Genomic DNA, 11,873 nt, shown 5'->3' with positions numbered 1-11,873 from the left:
GTGTGTGGGGGGGGGGCAAAGCAGGGGAAGCAGAGGGGAAGAGGCAGACACCGCGGCTCATGTGCGACTCAGCAGAACCTGTGGTGCATCTCTAAGCTCTCTGGGCGTTCAGTCGTAGGGGGGCTAATTCGCCCTGACACCTCCTTTGTTTCAGGTGGAAAAGAGCTGCATACACTCAGCTACACATTTGCTCACATGCACTGCACACACACTCGAACACACACTGACACACACAAACTTAGAGAGAAAGAGCACAAGAAAGGAATTTTTAGTGCATATTCATAGAATTATCATTCTAGTTGTCTGGATAAATTATTGAGAAATGGGAGAGCGGGACACGCAATGCTGGAATGCGCGAGCTAGTTTTTGTGCTGCCTGAACTCAAATCAGACAACACAGCAAGTCATGCTCTCTAAACAAGCTGATCCTGATGAGCCGGGAGGGGACAGATAGAAAAATGCTTATGGTGAACAAAACCACTGTTCTGGAGATTAACCTCCAGGACAAATGAACAGAGCACTTAACATCGGTATACTGTATTCATGACATGACTAAAAACATTTACAGCAGCATTCAGACCCCTTCACTTTCTGCACACTTTATTCTGTTGTTTGCTCATTTTAAATGGATATAATGGGCATTTTACCCATAAATCTACATTCAATAAGTCATTCTGACAAAGTGAAAACATGCTTTTAGAAACCTTTGCAAATGTATTAAAAATCAAAAACTGAAATCTTCAGAGCCTCTGCTGGTGTCTGTGGTCAGGTGCTTCCTATTTGCACTAATTACCCTTCAAATGTGTGTGGTACTTGATTGGAGAGTGGCACCTGTGGCAAATTGAATTGATTGGATATACTTTGGAAAGCCACACACTTGTGTACATAAAGTCCCACAATTCACACTGCAGGTCAGGACAAAAACCGACTGGTCGCAATGGAGGGAACGACAGATGCGGCCAAGTAGAGAGAGGTCCTGCTCCAGAGTGCAGGTGACCTGAGACTGGAGCGACACTTCACCTTTCAGCACGACAATGACCTGAAGCACGAAGCCAAGACAACGATGGAGTGGGCTCCTTAAATGACCCAGTCAAAGCCCAGATGTAAACTCTGGAGAACATCTGTCATTGTCGGTTATTGCTTGTAGACTGATGGTTTTATCCATTTAAAACTAAACCTACAACACAACAAAGTGTGCAAAAGGAGAAACGGTCTGAATAGTTTCTGTATGTATTTAAGATGAATCAGGGTGTAACTACTAAACTGATCTAAAAGCTGTACATATACACACACGTTTCATTCAAATATTAATGATCATGTTGAGGGAAAGTGCTTTTATTTTGAACTACATTAAACTTAATTCCAAATTCTTGTACTAAGTATCAAAGTACAGTGAAATTCTTTCTCCTGTGAAGGGAGTTAAATGTCTGAGTTATGCAATTTACCAGGAAACTTCAATTCAAGAGAGAAACTGAGTTCCCCTTTCATTATGACCACACACTAGAGCTCAGGGCGAGACTGAGCTAGGTGTGCTCCGACTGCCAATTGGACTAAAAATTTCCAAATACCAGGCGAACGGCCAAAACACAACCGGACCTGACTGGGAATTTCACTGGTGAATTTACAGATAGTCCCAGGATCAACCCGGCGCAGACAGAACCTGCCTGTTCTCTCTGCCTGAGTCCGGCGTTCAGCCCCACAGCGGCAGGTTGTTATGTCAACTCTGACAGCGCTCATTACCAGCCTCTACGCTCCGAATTGGAGTTAACAGGCTTTGGCCCAGGCAGAGGCCGACCAGACCCAACTGGTACAATGGGATCTGTGTGTGTGTGTGTGTGTGCTGAGAGTCAATCACAAAACTATTTCATTTCTAAATCACACCTCAAGGCCACTGTACATTACAGAAGCATGATACACAACGTACAATGACATGTGCTGCTTATTTTATGAGTCAGCGCTGTAACTTAAATAATAAAAACAGATTTCATTAAAACATTATGTCAAATTAAGCAATAACAGCATGCACCTCAACTTCAACATTATTCTCATAATATGATTTTGCATGTGAGCTTCTAGTATGTCACTGCACATTTGTATAGAATTAATGAACTGTTTTGGGATGGGAGGCATCTAATGGAACCGGCTTGTAACTTGTAAGTAAGTAAGTAAGTACTACTTTATATTTACAGGCTGCAGATTCTACACATGGGGGACTTTGAAAGACGCCCTCCAATAAAAATCAAGTGTTTAACCTTGTTAACGTCCATATGATGTTTTTATACAATACAAGACATATGAGTGAAATAGTCATCAATATCATGACTGAGTGTTTCCACCTTGAACTGCAGTGAACCAATGACAGTCTCATAAAAACAGATTCAGGGTTTCATATGTCACAAGGAACCAATCCTGTCACCTTGTTGGGACAGGGGGCGGGGCTAAATACACCTGAAACCTTGTCAGCAACTGTGCTAACCGTCTGCTAGTCTCTGATTCTGGTCTCAACAGACTCCTGGTCTGAGTCTGGGTCTGACTGAGGCTCAAACACGTGGCTGAGTCTCTCTGATGTTTCCTCCTCTAAACATCTTGCAGCGGTGGTGGGCGGGGCACAAGGCCTGATCCAGAATTTCTCACTTTCTCTTCTTTTTATGTGTGAAAACTATGTTAAACAAAATATTATATATAGCTGAGGGTCTGCAGAGTTTAAAACATGTCTAGAGAGGAACTTTAAAGTCAGCATCAGACCAGCTCTACACATGCCAACCTACAGGGAAGGAAAGTAACAGCAGCAGTGAAGACCTGCAGATTTAGATATGACGACGTTATCGTGTGATCCACACCAAAAATAGCTCTGCATTAAAAAAAAGAAAAAAAAAAGCCATGAGGAACTGTAGAGGCTTATCAGAGACCAAAAGACTGCACAGCCATTTATAATACTTTAAGACTGTATTTTACAGCTCTGAAGTCATCACAACACTAATTATTTTATAATGTAAACTAAACACTATCGATTCTGAAATCAAGACTCAAACCGTGAAACGAACATCCTCGATTTCGTGTTGCAATACCAGAGGACAGATGGGCTGTCAAGTATGAACCGTTTAGTCACTTTACACATCTGACAGATTGGTTTTGATATTAAGAGTTACTTGAGGCTATAATATTGCTTTTCAGGAGCTACATGGAGCTGTGTGTAGCTTCCCCACAGAGACAGAATATAACCGTCACAGTCTCCTGCAGGTTTGTCACTGCCTGTCTAGTCTGTCGCTGCCGGTGATGCTATCTCCGGCCTCTTCAGCCCCTCCTCTCTCAGGTCGGTAACCACCAAGCAATGTCAATGATTACACTTGTGATTAAGGCTTTCCACTTCAAACGGGCCCGATGTTTATACAGGCCCTGATATTGCAGATGGGATAAAGAGCAGGTAGAGCTCTCTTGTTTGTGTCGGTGTGCGTGTGTGTTTGCCTGGATCTGAGGATGAATGTCATTACGCCCAGGCTCTGTGGAAATACAATCGTAATGACACGCTGAATGCTGTTTTGCGTATTACAGCTGCCTCTTCCTCACGGTCTTACTCCTCCTCCTCCACCTACGGAGGCCTATATAAACCGCACTGTGTTGCGCTGACATATCCTGTTTTACATTCTGAATCAGCGTCGTTTCTTAGGCAGAGGTGGTGGGAAGAATCGATTTATTTCTTCAAGGATTATTTAAGAACTTTGGTGGTTTTGCAACAGGCGCTGGAAAAAATATTACCGAAACTTTTTTTTTCCAGGTCAATGTTTTGTTGGGCAGAATATGTCAAGTCTCATGAGCAGTTTATTGACATATGCTTCATTCTGTCAGTCCTACTGTGTGTCTACATCTGGACATAAACAAGCTGCTTTTTGATATATTTTTTTAAGTCTCTGCACAGAATAAGAAGGACAAAAGTGTGAGGTGTCCCACAGCTGCAGCACTGCAACCTAAATTAGCCCAGACCACATGAAAAGCTGTCGTCTCTATTCCAGGCCGGGGCGGGAAAATTACAGCCCTGCTCTCTCTACTCTAGCATTAAACCTCAATTAGTGCGCAACTGCACCGATGATGTCATCACCAAGGGACCCGAGAGCCCTGGAAATAAGGGGTGCTTTGCTTTACAGTGACAAACGCTCACGACCGAGACACCTCGGGTTTTCAGGTCGTCACTGAGCAGCTCGGCGGCTGAGAAAAGATGTTGATTCCATCCAGCGGCCGAGAAATAAGGTGATGTGTTTTTTGTTTTGTTTTTTTGATTTGGCCTGAAAAAACAAAAGCACCAAAACCCTGTGGCCTGGTTCGGCTAAATTTACCAGGAATTTTAATCCTGAGTCGTGACTAGAGTTTTCCCAAGAGTAGAAAAGGTCAGTGAGGTAAGACAAGAAAAACTCCTGTTTGACCTCCAGTGACCTGGCAGGAGACAGAGGAGGAGGGAGAGGAGGAGAGGAGGAGGAGGAGGGTGACGGGGGCATGGCTCCTGTCCAAACACTGACGGAGTCTTTCGACTGCCCATTCCTCAGCAAACCACTTATATTACACAACAAACTCCAAAACCTAAAGGCTGAGAAATTTCACTCATTGCTGCAGACACTGAGCTAAGGCCTGTACTTCCAAGGACAATTGTGTTTTATTACAATGTGGGTCTGGTTTTCATCAATTTGGGCATCATTTCTATTAGGGATAACAGCTGGGTATTCTTGTTTGGTATCTTTATGGTACAGAGTAAGAAAATAAGTGCCAAATAATGTAATCTTATTCTCATCTATTCATAATGAGGAAACCGAAGAGGGAGAGGAGGGAGGCAGATTTGGCCAAAACAACGTAACAGTCTAAAAGGTTGTTTAACTTTTATTCAAGCCAGTCAGTAACAATACTCATTGCCATCAGAGTCATTTTAAGCAGTATGAGCAACGTATGAAAACATCTGTCATTGTCAAGAAGTCATTTACCGTTATATGCGCAGTCAACTCATTCACAACTGATCTGATATCAGTGAAACCCCTTTTTTACCAAATATAAAAACTGTACACCAAACTGCTCATCAAAATAATAATAATAATAAAACAGAAAGAATGTAACTGATAGAAGACTGAGGTGCCAAAAACCAGTTTCTCTAACAGCTGCTTCAGTCTGGCTCCAACAGTCAGTCAATCCTCAAAGACTGCCATGTTAAAGTGCCCAACTTTACAGCATAAATAAACATGTTTACAGCCTGGTACAAAAAACAGTTTTGGTCTCTATTGCTAATTTCCTCCTGCATTACAACTGTACAGAGGCTGAATTTTTATATAATTCACCCATTTAAATTTTATTAAGGCTCAAAGGTCTGCGTAATTAAGGGCGTGGCCACTTTCAGTGACAGGCGGGCGAGCGAATGCTCGCCACAAACTGGCATGCACCGAAGTCTCGGCTCCATATAGGGCCCCACCTCTTTGTCCATTTTTGGATCAGCTGAGAGTTAGGCGGAGTCTGGCACTGCCAAGATGGCGTCGGCAGGGCAGCCCACTCTTCAGAAACCTATGGGTGACGTCACGGAGGCTATGTCCATCTTTATTTTTTTGTTTCTACTTTCTTATTTTCTTCATCTTCTTGAAGAATCCATTAAATCTGTAATGGTATCAAGCCTTTTTATAGTGGTATGAAGCAGTGAGAAAAAAAAAAAAAACACCATAGAAAAGGAGTATTGTTAAGAACTGGTGCTGAAATCCAAGTTAAACTCTTGGCTGTCTCATCATATGACCTCGTGTTTCTTGTGCAATGATGGCTAAAACAACTACAATAAGACCCACGTTGTAATAAACTGGAATCATCCTTTAACGGCCCCAACAAAGAAATAAAACCCTGGACTCGGCCCTCCCCTGCTGTTTATTGTACTCCAGCGTAGTCCCTCTTGCTGCAGGGTGACGCTTCCTTCATGTCGTACAAAGGAGGGAGTGACTTCAACACAGCTCAGCATGGGAACGCTCGCGGGCACCACCTCGTACCTTTCTCCTCTTTGTAACAGAAAGCCATTCCCCATACGGTGTGAATTATGCATCGCAGCTCCGAGCACCTTCTCACCAGTTGTTCAAGCAAGCTGCCCAAGGACCGCAAGTCCTCATCGGCGTACCTCCACCTGAAGAGACGGATCACTCTCACATCTTCAAAGAAAAGTCAATCAGATTTAGATTGTTCGTACCACCCAGTGGGTTTACAAAACTTTTACTCGGTCTCTCACAGGTGCAGAGAGAAGGGGATGGGGCTCACATTTTTCAGAAAGTGGAACAGAAATTTTTTTTTAGAGCCAAGCTCCTACAAAAACTTTGAGTGGGGGTGGGGGCGGTGAGAGGGGTGGTTGAGATCAAAAGCCTGCAAGTTCCTGGCGAGCGGACCCAATCAGCCGAGAGGGCCAAGGAGAGGAGGAGAGACAAGCGCTTCCCTTTTAAATTGATCCCACTGAGACCCTCAAGGTTCCCCTCGCAGGACTCACAGAAAAGCGATAAAAATCTGGCCCTGTGGATCTGACGAGGAACTGGGAGGGGAGAAGGCGAAGAAGAAAGACGGTTTCGGAGGGAGAGACACAGAAAGAACAGAGAGAAACGGAGGGGGGAGAGGAGCCAGTTGAGGCAGATCAAGGGGCGACGAGGGAGAGAAGAAGGGTGGGCTCGTTCTCCGAGGGTGCATCCAGGCATCGCTGTGTGCCAGAGCAGAGCAGGGAGCGCTGGTGCTATCAGCTATCAAGCCTGTGTTACATGTCTGATGATGTGCTCAACCAATCAACCACGGGTGTATCTTTATTCTGCCCAGGTCCTGGCAGCTAAAAACGCTGGATCGCTCTGCGCTGGCCTGAGATTAGACTCTGGACGAGGCTGGTGTCGTTATCCACCGCATGTTGGGGCCTCAAAGGAACAAGCGCTATCAGAGCAACCCAGAGACCTAGTAGCCTGCCAGACACAGCGCAGACCGGCCCAGTCGCCAACAGCAGCACACAGACACACACAGTAAGGTGGCATGTGTGAGTGTGTCCTTTCTGATTCCATGCATGTATTTTACGGAACAATATGAAGTCATTATCAGCAGCAGTTCACGATCATAAAAAGCAGAAAAATTCAACAACAAATTCCCTCCTATGTGGCTAAATGTCTCGACCAAAGACAGATGGGGCAATAACTGGCTGCAAATCAGATTTATTCATTGAGTAGCATCTTAAAAAATACATTCATTTCCTTTCAGTCATTTCCTTTTTATTAGGGATCCTACTGTGCCCTTAACATTACAAATTCCCATGACTTTTCATAACAGGGTTGAACTACTTCTGTGACCTAAAAAAATTTGATTTCCCTCTGGTTTGTGAAAGTTGTTTGTCTTCTCAGAAAGCGTTTAAGGGGTAAACAGCCTGGTTTCTACAACAGATGAGCTGTGACAACCAATTAAAGGCAAAATAGCTGAAATACATAATCTAATTCATCTACAAAATGCAATGTAGGTACCTTGTATTTCAGCAAAGGGACCTCTGTATAATAAGAATCCCAGACAGTCATTACAGTTTGTAATTTTTCCTGGAATAAAGTTTTAATGTGACATTATGTTTCAGAAATTCAATTACAAAAAGAGGCTGTGTTTTATGTTTTTCTGATAGACTGTCATGGCAGTCCCGACAAGTACAGTGCCACTGCAGGGCCTTGTTAGTAAAAACATGTGAGGTTTCTTCTCAGGTCGGGGCAGTACGTCTTGATAAGCTGGATCTCCCAACTGGGTGTGACTGAAATCAGCATACTGTTAATAAAATACAAGAGGTAGGGGTGTATGGCTACAGGTACTGGTGAGACCATGAAGTACGGTCCAGGTTTGGCTGGGCCATATGACAACAAATCAGTATCACGATTATTTCAGGATTTTACTTTGATTACGATTCATGAACGATTACATCTGCGCTTATCGGTCTTTCCTCTTCTCGAGTCATGCACTCTTCATATTTGGCAATATGACTGTGCTCCAAGTGATTCAACAAATTGGTGTTGTAACCTTTGGTCACAATCCATGTTGCATTCACCACCGTCTGGTAGTCGTGACTGTCAAGAGCCAGTGAGGAGGCGAGGTGTCTGTCTGCATCGCCGTCTCCAAAAGTCTCCGTTTAAGGGGCTCGAAATTCGGAGCAGTGGATGCCAGGTATAAATGTAGTAAAAGCGATGAAAACCTATTAGTGTGGACACAGTCTGAGGCCCAGTGTTTGCACTTGTGTCATCCATCACCGTCCGTTACCAGCTTCACTTTGAGTGAACGTGGAATAACATCAGTTGGACGGGGTGGAGAAACCTGACTGAACACAAGGTCATATTTTTTATTTTATTTTACTTTTTTAAAAGGTGACGCATATATTGGAGAAAGTAATTATCGAATTGACCAACATGACTAAGTCTAGAGAGGTTTTACATGTGGTTTTTTTCAGTTAATTACCCCAGCGCTATAATATGTCTCAACGACTGTGAGGAAAAATAGAACATTTACAAAACAACCTACCATGAATGTCCTCTTGCACATATTTAACTGGCCAACACAGCATGTTGCTGGGTGATGTTGAACTGCATTGCAGTCAGTTTGTGTGTGTGCAACAGCATGAAAGCCTTTGAAGACAGACTGCATGCAAGACTGGACCCCTGAGCTCGGGACACCGAGTTGAACTGAACTAGTTTGTACGATGTGTTGTTCAACTATGTGAGAAGGCAGTTTCAAATGGCCAAATTCAAAGCCAGGGTGTAAAAAACACACACACTTTCAGACACTCTCCCCTGGAAGGCATTCAGTGTTTCACTCAGCTGCACACACCAAAAGTGAAAGCTGTAGAGAGCAGTTCACTCTGTCTGTCCTCCTCACAGCTGACCACCACCTCCACCATCGCTATGTCAAGTGGGTGTGAATGTCAGATTGTCAATTGTTTGACAAGTTACAAAAATGTCGGACACAGCCCCCCTCCCTCCTCCAATTCTGACATTAAAAGCTGTTGGGGGGGCATGTGTTTCAGAAGCCATCCAACAAGCACTTCCACTGGAGGATTCTGACAGCTCTATTCTCATTTTGAAAGATTTATTGCATCGAGACTACAAAGACACACAAAAGACACGGCGCTCTGGGAGAGAGATTGGGAAAGTAGTGCGATGCAGCCAGGTCGACGCTATGACAGCAGGCTTCTTGGCCCATCTTTTAGCGTGGACATTTGGTTTAAATGCTTTTGTCTTCACACGTGGTCGGACTGGAGGAGGGAAAAGTCAGAGGGAGCTGCTGCATTAGAAACAGCAGGCAGCATTTCTCCACACCATAGATACAGAGGAAAGGTGAGAGGTAAGGAGAGTGCAGGAAGACTAAAAAACAAACACCCTCTCTGTATTACAACACCAAAAGGAGCAGTTGAATGAGGAGCTGCAGGCTAATCAACAGCATTTTAAACCTGCTTCATGATCCAAATGACTAGATATTAAATTCATGGATGAACTTGATTATCAGATACTCTGGAAGCAGCACTACTTAGCTGTGTGACTGTAGCAGGCTACAGTAAACCAGCCTGGCTGTGATGGATTTTCTATGCTGAGCATGAATAACTTACAGCCTCATAAGTAAGCAGATCTCTACTAATATCATTAAACTAGGCCCGGGGGCTGACACGCCCCCTTATCCCCGTGCACCACCTCCTGCAGCCACCCTCCACTTCCAATGACAAATACCCTGAAATCACATAACTATTCAACATCAATATTTTGACATTTCATTCAGCTGACTCTCCAGACGGAGCCATTTATTTAATTAGCTGAATAAAAATTGGCAGGAGAGGCGAATTCAAAGTTACGTGACCGGGCCTCAGTTGCCACAGGTAACCTTTTTAGAGGGACTTGGTGTGGCAAATTGATTGCTGAGAGCGCAGACTCATCATGAGTGCTAATTTTCAGAGGCAGCGCACAGCGGAGTGGGGGAAATAAGAGGCGATACTTATAACAGAGGGAAACAGGAGAGGGGGATTAGCTTGTCATTAGAATAAAGAGCACAGAAGAAGAATCAATTTCAGGGTTTAAAAAGCTGACGAGCACAGTTCACTTATTTTTTCCCTCCCTCCATCTCTGCCTCTCTGAACTCACCTTCTGACTGAACGACGACGTACAGGATATGGAGGTGAGCTTTTTGAGGAGGTAAGCTCGGATTTCAACCTTTAAGATACCTCTTCTACGACTGGCTTAATTAAGATCTATTCAACCACACATTGGCTGGAATATGATAGAGTTACCCTCGTACCAGCGAAGGCAGGTAATAAAATATCATATTACTCACTTCTGATATAAGAAAAACTCCATCATCACTTTAGTCCCTGTCAGCCGATCAGAAGAGAGGATCTGAGCCTCTCTTCTGATTGGCTGGCTGTTTTCTGAGTGATCAAAAAATACAGCAGATTCCAGGTAATCAGAGAAACCAAATCCTGCGAAGTTGGATGGCGCGTCCAGGTGGGCGGGGCTTGGGGCAAGGTGATATTAAAGGTACTACAAAGCCACATTTTTGCACCAACATGATGTCAATCATTATATTTTCTGTAAATATAATATTTTATTAATTTTGTGCCAATATTTGAGGTCGCTACCAACAATGGACATGAAGATATTACAAATAAAGCCAAGTGTTTGAACATTTTTCTTCATTTTCATGGCATCAAAATGGTATGTGAGCTAGCTAGTAGCAACATAAACATGTACATGGAAGTTGCTTGCTGTGTGGTTATTAAGGGTACAAAGTACCAGTGTTCTTCTATTTTTCCATCATACAAAAATAAACACAGGTTTGAGAGATATTTTACCTCTGTCAGAAAAACCTCCATTTCAGGATTACAATTTCTCTCCATGATTATTGTATTTCTGTATTACAGAAATTGTAAGAAATGAAGGATAAACATGTTTTCAGTACGTTAACTGTGATCGAGAGCATTTGAGGCAATATTCTCTGAATTAGAAGACGTGAAGATATTGCTGTGACCTTTGAGCACACCAAGCATGGATCCAATTCAATACTGTTCAAATTATAAGATTAAAGGATAATCATTTTCATCACATGCAATTTCTAGTGCATCATTTTCTACATTTCACACAATTTTCCATAATGATATTTGATTTTTTCATTAAGTATCTTATTCTTTTTTGAACATGGAATATAAATTTTAACCACTCCATTGAATATATCCCTGCATCGATCAGAGCTAATGTATTTTTCTATCATGAGGCCCTGACAGTAAAGAATATAGCTTGAATTAATGACCTATGGTAAAATGATCCGACAGAAAACATGTATTTCTTTACTCCAATCAATATTTCAGAGGCTGGGGAACATAAGTAGAGATAATAAGGGAAGACTCTGCTTCTTCAATATGGATGTTCTTTCTCCTAACAGTAAAACAATGCCTTTAACTATGTGAATTTATCTATGAGGGGAACATGAAAGGACATTGGCACTTTTTACACTAAAAAAAAAACATACATTAAGCTAGCTAAGCCACATAACATTTTGTTCCTATCGAAATGACCGAAAAATGCCACAACTTTTTTTTTTTTATTCTTAATATCTTCATGTCCATTACATATCTGTATCTGAAGACAACATGCAAAGTGCAAAACAATGGGTGTGTAATACTCTCTCTCAATATCACTGTAGTTTAGGAGTTTTGCTTTTTTACAAATCTAGGCCCTATAGAAAATCACACTGAGAACTTTGTCTTGTTTGTCTACAAATTTTTTGGTGAGGCTGCGAATATATATTTCTAAATATTAATTTCTAAACATGGCTTCCCAGAAAATGTGAGTAAATCTGAGATGGTGCTGCAACCACTTCTGTCTGATTTGACAAGTA

At 42.7% G+C, this 11,873-nt stretch overlaps 1 protein-coding gene across 2 annotated transcripts in view; it reads right to left on the bottom strand.

The window, feature by feature from the left end:
• Nucleotides 1–11,873, bottom strand: part of znf438 (zinc finger protein 438) — a 48,696-nt gene that overhangs the window by 20,024 nt on the left and 16,799 nt on the right. The gene's annotated exons all lie outside the window — the stretch shown is intronic.

Source organism: Seriola lalandi, unplaced genomic scaffold (genome assembly GCF_002814215.2).
Source record: "Seriola lalandi dorsalis isolate HSWRI2012SDOR001 ecotype SW California unplaced genomic scaffold, Sedor1 jcf7180002054378, whole genome shotgun sequence".
Taxonomy (NCBI): domain Eukaryota; kingdom Metazoa; phylum Chordata; class Actinopteri; order Carangiformes; family Carangidae; genus Seriola; species Seriola lalandi.
Note: the sequence above shows the minus strand (reverse complement) of the source record. Positions and strands in the feature narration are given on the sequence as shown.